This window comes from Schistocerca americana, chromosome 2, assembly GCF_021461395.2.
Source record: "Schistocerca americana isolate TAMUIC-IGC-003095 chromosome 2, iqSchAmer2.1, whole genome shotgun sequence".
NCBI classification, from domain to species: Eukaryota; Metazoa; Arthropoda; class Insecta; order Orthoptera; family Acrididae; genus Schistocerca; species Schistocerca americana.
This window is the reverse complement of record NC_060120.1, coordinates 670,020,859-670,040,750: the sequence shown is the minus strand read 5'-3', so window position 1 is coordinate 670,040,750 and position 19,892 is coordinate 670,020,859. Positions and strand designations below refer to the sequence as shown.

General features: G+C 40.8%; 1 protein-coding gene across 1 annotated transcript in view; it reads right to left on the bottom strand.

Moving 5' to 3' along the window:
* LOC124594320 overlaps positions 1-19,892 on the bottom strand; it is a 292,174-nt gene that overhangs the window by 219,206 nt on the left and 53,076 nt on the right. The window lies entirely within an intron of this gene.

Below are 19,892 nucleotides of genomic sequence, written 5' to 3'. Positions count from 1 at the left end.
ACAATACCTCACTTTAAAATGATTGGTATTGTGGTGATTTGTGAATTTCATAAATTTCATAAAAATGACACTAAATTGGAGACTAATTAGCAGGCACCATTACAAAATAAAACAAACGATGATGTATTTTAACAAACTGTGGCATTCATTGTAGTAATGGTAAAGACTTGAATTAGTGAGAATGGTAGGGATAAAATATATGGTATTAATCACCAACTGTAATTATTCAAATAATGGGACTTTTACGAATGTAGTTTACTCATTCAAGAAGTTATTCTGTCGCTTGCAAATGAAGGCACGTATTGTAAAACGTAAATTTAGGATGAAAGCTGTAAATAACATTCCGTCTTTATGACTTTATTAATTAAACTCGTATTGTGGTAACCAGATATACGCCTAATTTTAAAATTCTAGGCATCTGTTACAAATTCTGTCAATCAAAACCTGTTTCGTTTTACTCTCTTAGCTTCAATTATTGTTAGGAATATGAGTCGTTGTGTAATTAGCGTGTATTGATTAATTTTGTGAAGGTCGTTGTTGTACTCATATTTAGATGGAATTTTGACATTTAAAAACATTTTTACATTATAAATTTTACATGTTATTAAGTTCCGTAATTTTAGACGTACTATTCTGTGTAATCAGAACATCTTAGCTTTGGAGCTTTTAACTGTAAATACGATTAAAACTATGTTGTCATTATTAAGTAATAATGGTCCAAGTGACCATCCATTATTTAGAATATATAAATAGGGAAGCAGCGAGGCTGCTGGGTTGGGCAGTTTGAGCTGATATCTCGAAGTGTAACCTGTGTTAGTTACTTGAATATTATTTCACTAAGATTTAAACTTGTGAAAAAGTATGTTTCTTGATTTGTGAACCAGTCAGTTGTTTTACGAAGACATACTGTACAACTCGGCCTCTTTGCAATGAGTCATGATGGATTTGATCAGCGGTTACGAACGGAAGAATAAATGTTTAAAAACTGGAACCGATCACTTCCACTGTAAACCACACACTTCACGAAGATCCAGACAATCTACGAATATTTCAGTTATGTGGAAAAAAATTTCGTTTTAACCTTCTACTTATGATTCGAGATAACATCAGATGACATGCACTTTTGATAAGTCAGTTCATCTGTCTTCGAAGTTTTGAGAATTACCTTACCGACGAGTAGATAATAATTAAGTAGAAGTGTTAAAATTAGAACAATTATGATTAACAACGGACTAGAAAAAATTAAAAATATAGATCTAATACTACAGCTGAATTTAATTAAAATAACTGAAGAGGTGTCAATGTCATTCGCCGTCATCGCTGAGTTGCTGAATATCATACCAGGTTGCTGTTGTAGTGGTCTTGTGTCAGAAGACGGTTTTGATGCAGATCTCCATGCTAGTACATCCTGAGCATGCCTCTTCATCTTTGCAAAAATTACTTCCATCTCAACCCGCTTATTGTAGTCAATCTTTGGCCTCCTCTACAATTTTTACTCCCCTCGTTTCCCACCGTTACCAACTTGACAATTCCTGAACACATCAAGATATGTGCTATCAACCCATCGCTTGTTTCAGTCGAGCTGTGCCACAATCTTTTTTCTCCCACTTCCTTTCAATACCTCCTCATTACTTACTCGATCTGCACATCTAATATTCAACATTATTCTGTAGTACCCCTGGTGTCCAGAGGAAAAAACACTCGTCGGCACCGTACTGGGTTCTTAGATTTATTTGTGGAGGAGGGCGCGTGTGTACTACAAGCGCAAAGTATTAGATCACTTTCTGATAACCTGAACAAGATGAAATATTGAACTTTGAAACAATTCACGACCACAGGATTGTCTATGTACGTTTCTGTCACAGAACACTAACGTATCATTTGATAAAGTACAGAATAATAATCCTTTCTCTCAATGTACAAGTGAGTATAAACTTTGCTACATAGTTCTGTCTTGAACAACTTTCGCACTGCTGTCTCTGTAGTGAGACGACGCTGTCTTCTTCGGCGATAATTGCAGACTGGTCTGAACGGCACTCCGCTCTGACGGAAGTAAGTCGTCAGCAGAGACGGCGTCCGGAAACTCTTGAATGCGTGTCTACGGCTATGTCCCTCATTCGTTGCCGCGTTTGGCAACGACGGTGCTTACATGTAGTATCGTCATGTAGTACCAACTTTGTCATGGTATCTCGTTATTTGGACGACGCCACGAACGTTTCCAAATTTTCCATACTTATCCGAACAGTTTATCGTCCACGTCTTACTTCTTTGCAATACTACGAGAGTATGTCAATTATTAACCTCAATTTAGTTATATTTTTGTTTATTTTGGTAGTACTGTCATTTTACGTTGATGACGCATGCTTTGTTTAATTGTTGTCATAGCTTTGCAATTTTCAACCTGCTAGGTTAGTTTCGTTGTCGCTGTCTTGCTGTTAAACATGGCTGCTCCTCTGTCGATTTGCACCAAAGAAGAGTAACGTTCAGTGATCCGTTTTTTTTTTTTTTTTTTTTTTTTTTTTGTGGTCGGAAGTCGTATCAGGGGCCGAAATTCATCGAAGACTTTCGGTACAATGGAGTATCTACGAATGGATTGAAAAATTCCGAAATGGTCGCACACGTGTTACGCATGATGACGGAGCCGCACGACCGTTTACCGCCACAAATGAGCGTTCACGCGAAATGTCTCTCTTAGACAGACGATTAACTATTTCCGAAGTGGGACATTGTCTGCAAATTAGTCACGGTTCTGCCTACGAAGTCATCCACAACAGACTTGGGTTTGATAAAGTTTGTGCAAGATGGATCCCAAAACAACTCACACAGTTGCATAAAAAACGCGCTTGAACATCTGCAAAAAACATTTGGATCGCTGTGGTAACGAAGGGGACAACTTCTTGGACAGCATCATTACTGGTGACGAAACATGGATCCATCATTACGAGCCGGAGAGTAAACGGCAGAGTATGGAATGGGAACATCCAAATTCGCCGTGCAATAAAAAGTTTAAGACCCAACCGTCCGCAGGAAAACTGATGCTTACGATGTTTTGGGACTCACAAGTTCCAGTACTGGAATATTATGGGGAAAGGGGCAAAACAACAAACAGTGTACGTTACAGTGAGATGCTTACTGCCAGGCTAATTCGAAACAAACGCCGAGGATCGCTGTCAAAAGTTGTAGTGTTGTTGCACGACGATACCCGTCCGCATACTGCTGCCCACACTGCTGAAACGTTGCAGAAACTCAGATTTGAAGTACTGGATCATTCTACATACAGGGTGTTACAAAAAGGTACGGCCAAACTTTCAGGAAACATTCCTCACACACAAATAAAGAAAAGATGTTATGTGGACATGTGTCCGGAAACGCTTAATTTCCATGTTGGGGCTCATTTTAGTTTTCGTCAGTATGTACTGTACTTCCACGATTCACCGCCAGTTGGCCCAATTGAAGGAAGGTAATGTTGACTTCGGTGCTTGTGTTGACATGCGACTCATTGCTCTACAGTACTAGCATCAAGCACATCAGTACGTAGCATCAACAGGTTAGTGTTCATCACGAACGTGGTCTTGCAGTCAGTGCAATGTTTACAAATGCGGAGTTGGCAGTTGCCCATTTGATGTATGGATTAGCACGGGGCAATAGCCGTGGCGCGGTTCGTTTGTATCGAGACAGATTTCCAGAACGAAGGTGTCCCGACAGGAAGACGTTCGAAGCAATTGATCGGCGTCTTAGGGAGCACGGAACATTCCAGCCTATGGCTGGCGACTGGGGAAGACCTAGAACGACGAGGACACCTGCAATGGACGAGCAATTCTTCGAGCAGGTGACGATAACCCTAATGTCAGCGTCAGAGAAGTTGCTTCTGTACAAGGTAACATTGACCACGTCACTGTATGGAGAGTGCTACGGGAGAACCAGTTGTTTCTGTACCATGTACAGCGTGTGCAGGCACTATCAGCAGCTGATTGGCCTCCACTTCTGCGAATGGTTCATCCAACAATGTGTCAATGCTCATTTCAGTACAAATGTTCTCTTTACGGATGAGGCTTCATTCCAACGTGATCAAATTGTAATTTTTCACAATCAACATGTGTGGGCTGACGAGAATTCGAACGCAGTTGTGCAATCACGCCATCAACACAGATTTTCTGTGAACGTTTGAGCAGGCATTGTTGGTGATGTCTTGATTGGGCCCCATGTTCTTCCACCTACGCTCAATGGAGCACGTTATCATTATTTCACACGGGATACTCTACCTGTGCTGCTAGAACATGTGCCTTTACAAGTACGACACAACATGTGGTTCATGCACGATGGAGCTCCTGCACATTTCAGTCGAAGTGTTCGTACGCTTCTCGACAACAGATTCGGTGACCGATGGATTGGTAGAGGCGGACCAATTCCATGGCCTCCATGCTCTCCTGACCTCAACCCTCTTGACTTTCATTTATGGAGGCATTTGAAAGCACTTGTCTACGCAACCCCGGTACCAAATGTAGACACTCTTCGTGCTCGTATTGTGGACGGCTGTGATACAATACGCCATTCTCCAGGGCTGCATCAGCGCATCCGGGATTCCATGCGACGGAGGGTGGATGCTAGTATCCTCGCTAACGGAGGACATTTTGAACATTTCCTGTAACAAAGTGTTTGGAGTCACGCTGGTACGTTCTGTTGCTGTGTGTTTCCATTCCATGATTAATGTGATTTGAAGAGAAGTAATAAAATGAGATGTAACATGGAAAGTAAGCGTTTCCGTGCACATGTCCACATAAGATATTTTCTTTCTTTGTGTGTGAGGAATGTTTCCTGAAAGTTTGGCCGTACCTTTTTGTAACACCCTGTATAGTCCCGATCTTGCCCCTTCTGGCTATCACTTGTTTGGTCCACTCAAACAGGCACTATGGGGCCGTCGATTTGCCTCGGACGAAGCAGTGAAAGAAGCGGTGCATTCTTGGCTCGCAGCTCAACCGAGAACCTTCTTTTATGAGGGCATCAGGAAGCTTGTACAACGATGGACCAAGTGCGTTGAAACGCAAGGAGACTATGTCGAAAAATGATGTTCTTATAAGTTTCCTATTTGATTACAATAAAATTTTATAACTAGTTTTCGGATAGTAATTGACTTATCCTCGTAGATTTCAAAAAAGACTTCATTCAAATTTATATTCGATGTTAACAAATTCCTCCTTTTCACGAACGCTTCTCTCCCCAGTCGCAGTCTGCATTTTATATCTTTGCCACCTTGGTCACCATCAGTTATTTTTCTGCCCAAATAACAGAACTAACCTACTATTTTTTTAATCTCATTTCCTAATCCAACTCCTTTAGCATCGCGTGATTTAACTCTACATCGAATTATCCTCGTTTGATATTTGTTGATGTTCACCTTATAATCTCATCTCAAAAAACTATCCATTTCCCGCAACTGCTTCTCCAAATCCTTTGCCGTCGCTGACATATTTACGATGTCGTCAGCAAACTTCAAAGCTCTTTTTCTTCTGCCTGAACTTTAACACTTTTTAGATTTATCCTTTGTTTCCTTCACTGCCTGCTCAATGATAGGTTGAAAAATGTCGTGGACAAGCTATAATTTTGTTTCACTCTCTTCTCAACTACTGCTACCCTTTCATACTTTTTGACCCTTCAGATTGTAGTTTGGTTTCTGTACGAGTTTGGTTTTTGTAACCTTTCGCTATTCTGTACTGAGCACACATAAATTATATCATTACAAGTACACAACATTTATTAATGAATAAAGTAAGTACAGTATTTAATTCTCTTTTAAACAGCACGACGATAGACACAATATTTTCCTAGTATTGACTTTCTATCAAAGTACTAATCAGGTTGAGTTAAACTTCCAAGAAGTTATGAGATCATCTGCCGAGTGACAAATGTGATGGGCGATTATCGTACTAGCTGGCAGGTTATCGGACCCGGAAGTAGACCCAATGACTCTCCTGTCGAACTCAACTCTCCACAACGGTCATCAGGCGTTCTAATGTAGTCACGTAGCCGACTTGGAATTGGTATTACTATAGTCTTCTTGAGTTCTTAGAGTATTTCGTCTATCTTAAATATCTTGCATACCAAATGGAATAATTTGGTCACGGCTCGCTCTCGCAAAGATCTCAGTAATTCCGAGGAAACGTCGTCTATTCCAGTGATCTGTCATATTCTTCTCGCAAAATCATCTCTCCCGTCTCATCTTCATTTAATTCCTCTCCTCTTCCTATAATATTGTCTTAGATTTCGTTTCCTTTGTTCACATTCTTTCCACCTTTCAACCTTCCGTTCTTTGCTTAGTATTGACTAACAGATTGTGCTCTTAATACTTACACATGTATTTCATTTTTCCGATAGGTGGCATTTGTCTTCTCCATAGTTATTCGTAGTTGTACCGCTTTGCATTTTTCCTCCAGCCATTCCTACTTTACAAAATTGCACTCTCTGTCAATCTTATTTTTACGCGTCTGTATTTATTTCTACCTGCTTCACTTGCTGCAATTTTATATTTTATTCTCAGCTAGATTCGATACATCGTGCGATTCCCAAGTGTTTGTACTGCGATTTGACTTTTCGCATATTTGAGCCTCTGCTGCATTCTCTGCTGCCATCACCCCTTCATCTCTCAAAGGTACACATTCGTCTTCTATTGTACCCCTTTCCTCCGTTTCAAACGTTGCCTAGTGCTTACTTTGATACTCTCTATAATGTCCAGTTCTTTCAATTTGTACAGGTCACATCTTAATTTTGTACGTTTCCGAAATTTATTTAGTTTTAATCTGCTGTTTATAACCAATAAATTATGGTCAAAATCCAAAATCTTCCACTGGAAACGTTTTGCAACAATCTGGTTTCAGATTGTCTGTCCTCTCATTATGTAATCTATCGGAAACCTTCGTGTGTCTCCGTATACAACCTTCTGTCATGATTCTTACACCAAGTGTTAGTGATTAAATTATGCTCTAAGCAAAATTATACGATGTAGCTTTCCCATCCATTTCTTTCCCCAGTCCATGTTCTTCTGCCTTTATCCTTCTCTTCGTTTTCCTACTATCGAATTCCAGTCTCTCATCACAATGAAATTTTCGTCTGCATTAACGATCTGAATAATTAAATGGTTCAAATGGCTCTGAGCACTATGCGACTTAACCGCTGAGGTCATCAGTCGCCTAGAACTTAGAACTAATTAAACCTAACTAACCCAAGGACATCACACACATCCATGCCCGAAGCAGGATTCGAACCTGCGACCGTAGCGGTCACGCGGTTCCAGACTGAAGCGCCTAGGGGATACGGAATCGGATTTTGGGTTAAAAAATCGAATTTTTTTTTTATTGGCGTATTATATTCTGCCATGTTTCCTCTTTAAAATGACGTATCATACATAGCTCTACTGCAATTATAACTATTTTATTTTTATATATTTGTGAGATCGGGTATTGCGCTTTAGTTATACACGTCTCTCGTGGCTGACCATGAACTTTTTGGCAGTACCTTTAAAGTGACATGAATTCAAATATCCCGGTTTCCAGCGACTATTTATACACTAGTTGCCCGAAAATGTTTCTCTCTGGTTTCCTCAAGTTACTCTTTGACTTTGTGGCGGGACTGTTTTGTAAACAGTGTGATATAAGAAAGTAGTTGTTGTTGAGTTATTTCGTATTTAGTGCTTCATTTTTCGCAGTGAAAATGCCTAGAGCTAGAGCAAAAGTATTTAAAAAGCGTGTGAACTGGCAAAAGAAAAGAAATAATGATTCATTAGCAAAGCAAAGCAGTTCATCATCATCACTGTTGGAAAATGTGAATCCACTTATTACTGATTTGCCGAACGAACTTACACCAAATGAAAACAGTGCTTCTCATAAAAAACTAAGAGATTTGGAAGAGAAATATAATTTACTTGATAGAGGGAATGAAGTTTTTGAACTCATTGATACGAATATATTGTGTGAAGCTCTTGAAAACAGTTTGTGCTGCAAAAAATGTCATGGAAACGTTTCTCTGAAAGTAGAATCCCATGTTGGCCTGGCTGCCCAGTTTAATTTAATATGCAGTGTTTGTAAATACAGCTGTAAGTTTCCAAGTTCGGTTTCAGTAACTGTAAATAATGGATACAAGAAAACTGAACTTTATAGTGTAAATATTAGGTTAGTTTATGGATTGCGAGCAATTGGTAAGGGCAAAGCAGCTGGTGATATGCTATGTGGTGTTCTAAATCTTCCAAGTGCACCTTCAAAGTTTGAAGCTTACAATTATGTACTAGGATCTGCAGTTGAAGATGTAGCACAGAAGTCAATGCAGGTTGCTGTGGAAGAAGCAGTGGAAGAAAATGACGGCAGTCGTGACCTCACAGTGGCGTTTGATGGCACGTGGCAGAAAAGGGGCCACACCTCCAACAATGGTGTTGTAACAGCAACTAGTGTTGATACTGGCAAGGTTATTGATGTTGCAATAATGTCTAAATACTGTAGGTGCACAGGCAGGCTGAAAAATGAACACAGTGATGACTGTATTGCTAATTATTATGGTAGTAGTGGTGGCATGGAGGTTGCTGGTGTGAAGAAAATTTTTCATCGCTCTTCACAGTGGTATAATGTTCGCTATGTCAAATATCTGGGAGATGGTGACTCTAAAGCATTCAAAGAAGTTTTGGAAAGCAAACCATATGGGAACAGTGTAAATATAAGCAAACTTGAATGTATAGGACATGTGCAGAAGAGAATGGGTGCCAGGCTGAGAAGGTTAAAATCAGTTATGAAAGGGAAAAAACTAGATGATGGGAAAACCTTGGATGGCAGAGGAAGATTGACTGATTCCATAATAGACCACATTCAGAACTGCTATGGCCTTGCAATCAGGCAAAATACAGGCAATCTTGAAGAAATGAGGAGAGCTATATGGGCTTTATATTTCCACACCGCATCCACGGATGAGCATCCACAACATGGTTTGTGCCCCAAAGGTGAAAACAGCTGGTGTAAATACAATAGGGGACTAACAACAGGAGAGAAATACATTCACCACCACAGTCTACCATCAGCCATCATGGCAGAAATAAAGCCCATTTTCAGAGATCTGGCTGACAGAAGTCTTCTGATGAAATGTCTTCACGGAAAAACGCAGAACCCCAACGAGTGCTTGAATAGTGTGATATGGCATCGTCTCCCAAAAACAGTGTTTGTCGGAATTAATACACTACATTTTGGTGTGTATGATGCTGTGGCAACCTTCAATCTTGGAAATATAACTAAATGCCAGGTCCTTCAAAAGTTGGGTATGTGTGTTGGTTCCCGTACGGTACGTGCTATGTTCTTTTTAGATCAGCACAGACTAAGGCATGCTGATAATATAATCAAGACATTAGTGAAAAAAGCAAGACAGGTGCAGAGGGGTGCCAAAAGAAGACTTGAAGATGATTATGAAGACTGTGAAGGGGGTATTAGCTACGGATCAGGAATGTTTTAATCTTCTTTCTCCGTTTCCCGTAAGTTTACTTTTTACTTCATCTAGGAACATTATCTCAGGTACTGGTCAACCTAGAAGTCTGAAATTTTTATGACGTAGTGACATAGGTCCCTATTACATACTGAAACAACGATTTTTTAATTACTTGATTTACAAAAGACTTAGGGGTGATAGTCTAGTAAAAAGCGATGGAAAAAATTTACTTAAAAATAAATGTACAATATCTCTGTAAGAAAATACTTTGACAATAAACTGTTGTTTCAGTATTGTTGTAACATATGAATGCACATACAGTAAAATTTTTACCTCTCTGTCTCCAGTAGTTTGTGAGAAAATGTTCCCTATAGTAGGCATATATTAACATTGCGGGGATAGGTGATTCCGTATCCCCTTGAGGTCATCAGTCGCCTAGAACTTAGAACTAATTAAACCTAACTAACCCAAGGACATCACACACATCCATGCCCGAAGCAGGATTCGAACCTGCGACCGTAGCGGTCACACGGTTCCAGACTGAAGCGCCTTTAACCGCACGGCCACACCGGCCGGCTCTGAATAATGAACTGTTATTTAAATGTAATAGAATGAAACGATTTATTTTTATTAACGTGGCAGTGTGATATAAGCCGAAGTGTTACTATTAAGAATTGATGAATGACATAATGGAAACGTCACATGCATCGTACGCTATGTTTTGTCAACAGCTTGTGGTTTTTACTGTATGTTTGTATTGGGTCTTGTAGAAATGTAATGATAATTTCATTACCTTGAATAATCTATTGATGTTTTTAAGTAAAGGGAAGTTAGCTGTCTGTTCAGTTAGAGGAGTGGTATCGTTTTCTATTAGCTGAAAAGGATCGGCTTCCATTTCTTTTCCGGATTGGAAAAGCTATGGAATTAATCATGTCATTTGTAAAGCATCTAACTTATTCAAAGCATATTCTCAAAATTACACTCGGTGTTTTGCTTTCAGTAGAAAAGATGAATAATTTTTACTATTGGCCAAGAACCAACACGTGAGAAATACGAATCTTGTAAATTCTCTCTAAAACACTGGAATGTTTACCTTTGTGGAATGAGATTTTCACTCTCGTGGCAGATTAAAACTATGTGCCGGACCGAGACTCGAACTTTTTTTTGTTCGTTGTAGTTCGTTGCAATTGTTCGTAGCGGACGTCCCCTGACACCCGTTGAAGTACGTCATTGATCCATTCATTCAGTTTTTTTTATTACAGAGTGCAGCTAACCCTCTGACCGAACACGCTGAGCTACTGTGCCGGCAAACCGGGACCTTTGCCTTTCTAGGGCAAGTGCTCTACCTACTGAGCTACCCAAGCAAGACTCACGACCTGTCCCCGCAACTTCAATTCTGCCAGTACCGCGTCTCCTTCCCTCCAAACTTCACAGAAGCTCTTCTGCGAACCTTGCAGAACTAGCACTCTTTTCTTCCAGGAGTGCTAGTTCTGCAAGGTTCTCAGAAGAGCTTCTGTGAAGTTTGGAAGGAAGGAGATGAAGTAGTTGCAGACCTGAAGCTGTGAGGACAGGTCGTGAGTCGTGCTTGGGTAGGTCAGTAGGAAGAGCACTTGCCCGTGAAAGGCAAAAGTCCCGAGTTTGAGTCTTGGTCCGGCACATAGTTTTAATCTGCCAGGAAGTTTCCCTTTGTGGTTCATTAAGTTATAATGTACGCTAATCTCACTGGAAATTGGTGCCTTTTAAAGCTGAAGTGAAGTCATATGCCATGAATGGCTGGGACACCCCGAAGAGCAGATTCAACTAGCCAATAGGAAGGCTTGTCCGTATCCTTCGCGTCTGCAGGCACCTTTGCTTCGCGAAGTGTGAGAGCTGTATGCGTAAGTACACTTGTTAATTGTAGGTGACTGTAATGGGTGTGTGTAGTGTAGAGTCACGTTTACTTTCTTCATGAGGGCCACCACAGCCATATATTTGTTAAAGGGCATTTTAAAGTTCTCTGTCTCGGATGGTATTCACAAGTATTCAGTGTATTAGACCTTGCACGATTGGTCAATTTCGGCCTTACAGGCCTTTTTCAAGCGAGGTAGGTGTCGATGTGTTGCAGATTGTCATGATCAACCTGTAGATGATGAGAGAACGGAGAGGTTGAAACCCGGTGCCCGCACATTACCTGCTCCCCTTGAAAAGCGCCAGGGGAGCGCCGAGCTTGACGTCTCCAATCGAAGGACGAATCACCATGAATAGCGTCGCATACCCTCGCTTTATGAGACACCGCGGACAGGTCTGGAATTCAGTTCCGGACACTGGAGCATAGATTGGTGATCAGGGACTTAACACCACCACCTTTGCTATCCCCTCTGGCGTAAAGGCAAAGGGGAAATAGTGGTGTTGGCTGATGTTCACCCGTCCAACTACTCGCCACTTCCGACGGTACTTATCTTCGCTGATCTGACGGGGATCGGTGTATCCACCGTGGCACGGCCGTTGACAACGTTGAATGGTAAGTTAAAATGAATGGAATTCCTGGTATGTTTTCTGACTTGCCTTTAACTTTTCCGGTTAACATTTAACATTTCCGCTTGTATGATGTTGTTTCGCTTATTTGTTTGTTGAAGTGCACCATTTTTTTCTGTTAAAATTCTTAAGTCACACAACCATTCTTTGTTTACGCTCTCTCTATCAGCGGATAAACTTTTTCGACAAATTATTTGTCTGACTGTACTCTGAGTTCCACAACTCATCGGTTAAGACAATTCCGCTGGAATGCGTTTGAGTATTATATGTGTCGTATTCAAATTGCATTCTAGAACATTCCGGTATATTCTAGAACTTTCGAAAAGATTTGTTAACATTCTAGAATATCCGTAAAAGTTCGAGAACATTATAGATCTAGAATTCTGTACGCTGAAAAATACACCGCTGCGAAGAAGACAGATGCTCTGGCGGCCACAACGATGTGATGGCGACCACTTTAAATTCTGATGTCTCCGCAGCAGCAACAGTTACCATAGCACAACCACTACAGTGCACGTCAGGGTTCATGTGTAACACCGAACGCAAAATCATGTGATCAGCGGCGGGTGGTCTTGGAGGTGTAGTCAACATTACCGACAAAGACTTTAATTTTTTCGTGAGTGCAGGGTGTAAAAACAACTTCTTGCATAAAATTTTATTGTACTTGGCGGAAATGAAAAGAAATTTTGTCAAAAAAAGTAACAGATGCTCCGTTGAAGGTTTTTGACGCTAGTGATGTTCAGAGTTGGTGCTGAAATTTCCCTGTCATAACTACTGTTTCAGAGAGGTTACTGATAATTTCGTCTGGTTACACCAGTGCATAGCTGACATCTTCGTGCTAATGACTGACCAACACAACCTGGCATTTTATGTTCCTGATATTGTCAGTATGCGGAAGATCTGCAACGTATGGTAACCGAAGAAAACTTCACAAGCCAAGAACGCTAAAAAACTTTTTATTGGATGACGGGTTTCGACAGAGTTATGTAGTCATCATCGTATCTTATGCTTTAAAATATTACAACATATTGTCACACTGATGGACACCGGTCATCTAAACCGGTCATTCAATAAAATGATTTTTTAGCGATGTTGGCATGTGAAGTTTTCTTCAGTTACCAACGTGGTATTGTTCACGATCTTCTGATTGGGCCATATTTTCTGACTAACACGCTCGATGAAAGAAATTACTGTATCTTTCTCCGCGAAATGCTACCAGAAATGTTGGGGAATGTCCCGCCAGCAGTCGGGCAACGATTATCAATCCATCTTGATGGGGCCGACGACCCTTTCCCTTGATATCAGAAGATGTTTAGACTCTGTTTTCCCCAATTGTCGGGTTGGGTGGAGTGGACTAGTAACGTGGCCACCACGTCCCCCGACTGTCAGCCATGTGAATGTCTTTTTGAGGGGAGAAATGAAGCGTTTGGTGCACGAGACAGTGATAGATACTCCAGAAGAACTGGTTGCCCGTTTGACGAAAGCTGCAGCCATTATGCGTGAAACACCTTGCTCTCTTGAGCATGTTAGACAATAACTGGCGCGTAGACGGCAGTTGTGAGTTAATGTAAACGAATATTTTCAGTAACATCTCTAAAATAATATTTATCGCGCGGCAGTTTAAACACTATCTCTGGACACCACTAACGCCAAAATCTTTAGGGACCCCAAGCGGTAAGCGGTGCGCCTGTGACATTTTTGTCACATAAAAAGTGTTTCTTTTTATCTTCTCTTACACCGCATATAAATAGTTATGTGATCTGCAGAAAGAAAAAAAGAGGTTGCTAACTCTAATACTGCAAGTAAAACAAAAAATAGTACACCTTCTATAGGTTTCCAGTTCACTCAAGGCTTACTGTTGCAACGGTGCACATGGAGTACATGAAATGATTACATTTACAGATCAATACAGCAAGCGATTTAGAGGTATCAGGTATCGACCCATACTGAAACACCCTTTCAGTACGTGGTGTAGCCTCCACGGACGACAATGCAGACGCTGACTCTGGCATCCGGTCGATCGCACCCATGTCGGATACCGTCCTTGAATACGTTATGCCACGCTTGCTCGACTTGTTGTTGGTTGACGAGTCGCAAGCGTCACTTTCCGTCCCATCATATTCCACACGTGATCGATTGGAGGCGGGTCCAGAGATCTTGCTGGCCTGGGAAGTTGCTCCACGTCTTGCAGAGCACGTTGAGTTTCACGGGCAGTGTGTGCGCGACCATTACTTCTCTTGGACAACCCATCACCTTCCCGTTGTAAGAAAGGCAAAAGAGCAACAACAACAGTCTGCTCGTACCGAGCGCTGGCCAGCGTCCCTCCAGAAACGCCAAAGGTGAAAGAGAGTTGCAGCTTAGCGTACCTCAGACTACAAGCCTGGGATGGGGCCAGTGTGTGTCGGACGAATGCTCCTTAAGAGTTATACGTCGTACGCGCAAACGACCACCTGAATGCAGACATTACCCAACACTGCTTTGTCACAACTGACTGGCCGACTTCCTATCAGTTTTTTTTTAATTGTTAGTTTAAACTGCCACCGCCAGGAATAAAATCAGTCTCGAATCTTTTTGGACGGACGATATATACCAGAACAAACGTAGGACTCAATGTTGAACCGTATCCTACACTACGCCTAATTCTTTCAAATTTCCAGTGCCTATCGCTGCGTTATGAACATTCTATTGGATTTGTGAGTAAATGAAACTTACAACCTCGCCGTGATCGAGAAAATTAAATAAAAATATTTACTCCCCAGTAGCATCCTTCTGAGTCTCTTATCTACAGAGATCACAATATTGGAAAACTATGGCAATTCAGAAAAGACGTGCGGATGGCCAATGCTCGATGAAATGACCAGAGACTGACTCTCAGCATAACAAAGTATAATGTAATGTTAGAAACCTGGCGCTAATAGCCGTTACTATGTGTTTTCGCCATCACTGATCAGCACTGGAATCAAAATATTGTATCTCTGGACGTATCCATACGTAATGATTTGAGGTTGGACAACGACATAAATCTAATATTGTGGAAATGGAAGAGAACGTAGATGAAGATGAAATGGGAGATATGATAATGCGTGAAGAATTTCACACATCACTGAAAAAAAAAAGGAAATGAGCGTAAGGTATTGTGGGCCGGGAGTCTCCCATTCGGGAAGTTCGGCCGCCGAGGTCAAGTACTTACTGGATTCGACGCCACATTGAGCGACTTGCGCGTCAGAGATGATGATGAAATGATAATGAGGACAACACAATACCCAGTCCCTGAGGGGAGAAAATCTCCTGCCCCAACCGGGAATCGAACCCGGGCCCCTTGGCGTGGCATTCCGCGGCGATGAGCACTCAGCTAACGGGGGCGGACTGCCAAAGCACTGAAAGACCTACGTCGAAACAACGCCCCGACGGTAGATGGCATTTCATTAGAACTACTGATAGTCTTGGGAGAGCCAGCCGTGACAAAACTCTACCATCTGGTAAGCAAGATATATGAGACAGGTCAAATACCCACAGACTTCAAGAAGAATATAATAATTCCAATCCCAAAGAAAGCAGGTGTTGACAGATGTGAAAATTACAGAACTATCAGTTTAATAAGTCACAGCTGCAAAATACTAACGCGAGTTCTTTACAGACGAATGGAAAAACTGGTAGAAGCCGGCCTCGGGGGAGATCTGTTTGGATTCCGCATAAATGTTGGAACACGCGAGGCAGTAATGACCCTAAGACTTATCTTAGAAGATAAATTAAGAAAATGCAAACCTTCGTTTCTAGCATTTGTAGACGTAGAGAAAGCTTTTGACAATGTTGACTGGAATACTCTCTTGCAAATTCTGAAGATGGCAAGAGTAAATTACAGGGAGCGAAAGGCTACTTATAATTTGTACAGAAACCAGATGGTACTTGTACGAGTCGAGGGCCACGAAAGGGAAACAGTGGTTGAGAAGCGAGTGAGACTGCGTTGTAGCCTATCCTCTATGTTATTCAATATGTATATTGAGCAAGCAGTAAAGAAAACAAAAGAAAAATCTGAAGTAGGAATTAAAATCCATGGAGAAGAAATGAAAAATTTGAAGTTTGCCGACGACATTGTAATTCTGTCAGAGACAGCAGTAGAACGGAATGCACAGTGTCTTGAAAGACGGATATAAGATGAACATCAACAAAAGCAAAACGAGGATAATGGAATGTAGTCCAATTCAGGCGATGCTGAGAGAATTAGATTCGGAAATGAGACACTTTACGTAGTAGATGAGTTTCGCTATTTGGGAAGCAAAATAACTGATGATGGTCGAAGTGGAGAGGATATAAAATGTAGACTGGCTATGGCAAGAAAAGCGTTTCTAAAGAAGAGAAATATATTAACTTCGAGTACAGATTTAAGAGTAAGGAAGGCTTTTCTGAAAGTATTCGTACGGAGTGTAGCCATGTATGGAAATGAAATATGGACGATAAATAGTTTAGTCAAGAAGAGAATAGAAGCTTTCGAAATGTGGTGTTATAGAAGAATGCTGAAGGTTAGGCGGGCTGATCACGTAACTAGTGAGGAGGCACTGAACAGAATTGTGGAGAAGAGGAGTTTTTGGCACAACTTGACTAGAAGAAGGGATCGGTTGGTGGGACACGTTTTGAGGCATCAAGGGACCACCAATTTATTATTGGAGGGAAGCGTGGAGGGTAAAAATCGTAGAGGGAGACCAAGAGATGAATACATTAAGCAGTTTCTCTGAAAGCATTATCCGCAGATTCGGTTCATTCAAATTTTCAACTTATTTAATATTCATCATAATTAGCAGCTGCTTTTGCGGCAGTGTAAGTGTTAATAAGGTGATAAAACTGAATTAATGTTCATTGTGTTTAACTCTTAATGTTAAGCAATGTGCAAACCCGGCTTTGCTTCGTAAAATCTGATTGGAAGCGTCTTGTATGAAGCAATAAACATGTGTCGAAATAAAACTCGCACAACTGAAGAGAAAGACTAACCGAAAGATCTACAGTACAGGATGGCCACGAAACCCCAGTACCACCTTCCTGCCCCTCCCCCCCTCCAATTAATAAGACTAAACTTGAATAAGTAACATAACAACAGCTCTTTAAAGGAGCTTGCTTGAGATCTGAGCCATATAGAGAAGCTCCTGAGAGGCAATGCACCGTTACTGATGGAGATCTATGAGACAGGGCCCACCAGATGGCAATTGAGATGAACATTGCTGATCTCAAGTCTTCTTCGGCCTGGGTAAGCAGATTCAAGAAACCAAACACTATAGGAAGTCACAAGACGATGAAGTTTATTTCAAATAAAAGTGTAGAGGATATGCCATTAATTCGTAGCTGACGTGAAGACAAAGCTTGCTGTTATCCCCATATCTGCTATGTTTAATGCCAATCAGTTAGGTATCGTGAAATAACGGCGAGCAAACCGCACTTGCATCATTTTGAGGGGAAAAAGGACAGAGACTGGTGTGAAATCAATTAAAGCTACGATACATTCTTACACAACAACGCCAATGAAGGAATTACTTTTTCTGCAGCTATGTATCTGGCTTCAGGGACCTCAAGACGTATTAGGACCAAAAATAAACAAAGTGGCAAAAAACTTATAATCGACTTATCAAAATCTGGAAAAATATGAAAGAATAAGTTTTAACAGTTTATTCGAAACGGTTTCTAAACAGGCTCAGAAATTAATTCATTGATTTTGTTGGACTCAGCCTGGACCTAACGATACCTCCGACTTCCAAGAGGACAACGAAAAGACTGTTGATATAATTCAAATTCCAATCAGAACAATCAGTGTGACTCTTGATAAGGAACTTTCTCGACTGTGAAAAGTATTTTTAAGGAAATGTAGGCCAATATAATTTTCGATATCTCCGTTTATCTGGAGAACATTATTCTTAAATTTTAGTCATGACATTTTCCGGATTGTGTTAAGGACGCTCGGTATGCACAAAAATAAGCAGATCAACGGCCAGCATCATTTCTTACTCCACCGCAATTCTGTGTAAACAAAACTAGTAATTAATGTGATGTACCCGAAAATATTGATTTTCTTTTGTCATGTGGACCTGGTGTAAATAAAATGTTTATATCGGTCATTCAAATGACACTTCGCTTTATTATGACAATGGAAAATAAGCAACTGTTTCATTATTTGTAAAATATTCATTATGCAAAAATTATCATAAGAACTGCACTACAAGACTTATTATGAAATGATGCATGTGTAAGAAACAGTTCGTTTTAACGAATCGATCTCACGATTAATGCAATTCGTCTGTAACGATCATCAAACATTGATTCGATTTATTTTCCTCTGCTAGCCACCTTTATAAGAATTACATATGCAGCAATTTAGCTGTCGATACTAACTGCCTCTTATTCAAAACATTAATGATAAGTAACTTCTTTTGTATGGTTTAGGGGCTTCAAATTTGCGTATGTCACGCCGGATATTTGCACTACGCGGCGCTATGCTCTCTTGCCGCTGCCGATCGCGTGCTAGCGGGAAAGACGATAAACAGCTGTTGTAAGCGGTTCTTCGTTCGAGAAAAACTAGTGACTTCAACAGTTTCTGAAAAAAATGCTTGTAGTGCGTCTTAGCAGCTAAAATTTTGGCAATGCATTTCTTTGTTTTCTTTCTGCGCGAAAACTTTGAGGGTGGATTTCGACATGTCAACTGGACCATTCACTTCATAAGAGCAGCAAACCTCCTTACAACGGGAAGTCAGAAACCGTCTGAAAAGCTTGAAACAGCTGACAATCAACTGTTTAGAAAAAAATTCGATAAGTTGTGACGCTTTTGAGTGAATTTGTTGAAGGCCGTTGTTGTTGTTGTTGTTGTTGTTGTTGTGGTCTTCAGTCCTGAGACTGGTTTGATGTAGCTCTCCATGCTACTCTATCCTGTGCAAGCTCCGTCATCTCCCAGTACCTACTGCAACCTACATCCTGCTTAGTGTATTCATCTCTTGGTCTCCCTCTACGATTTTTACCCTCCACGCTGCCCTCCAATGTTAAATTTGTGATCCCTTGATGCCTCAAAACATGTCCTACCAACCGATCCCTTCTTCTAGTCAAGTTGTGCCACAAACTTCTCCCCAATACCTCCTTATTAGTTATGTGATCTACCCATCTAATCTTCAGTATTCTTCTGTAGCATCAAATTTCGGAAGCTTCTATTCTCTTCTTGTCCAAACTATTTATCGTCCATGTTTCACTTCCATACATGGCTACACTCCATACAAATACTTTCAGAAACGACTTCCTGACGCTTAAATCTATACTCGATGTTAACAAATTTCTCTTCTTCAGAAACGCTTTCCTTGCCATTGCCAGTATACATTTTATATCCTCTCTACTTCGACCATCGTCGATTGTTTTGCTCTCCAAATAGCAAAACTCCTTTACTACTTTAAGTGTCTTAATTCCTAATCTAATTCCCTCAGCCGTTACGCTTGCAAATTCAAGCGGCCCGCCAGATTACAATTAGTGTCAGCTGTTCTCATAGCGTAGCTGATAGCGCACGGGACTGCTCAGCCTTTGGCTCGAGTTCGATCCTCACAACCGCTCCATGTCCAATTTTTGTATCGCTCTCTTGTCCGATTTCAGGAAACCAAAAGAAAGAACCTATCGCGGCGAAGAGTTATACCGCAGACAGTGGCACAGGTTGCTTTCTATTTACATTTCTCTGTGAGTGCCGCCATTTTTATTGCCTTCACTTTACAATAAGTGTTCCATCATCTTACTCATTCGTTCCCTTCTCTCACATCCATTGCTGCCACAATCCACACTCTAAATTTATTTGCACGCAATTTTCTTCATTATTCAATTTTTCTCAACAAATATAATTGTTTCTTTCTTCTACAGCTATTACTGTTTTTATTATTTATGTTGTAACTATTTTTAAATATTGGATTCCTTGT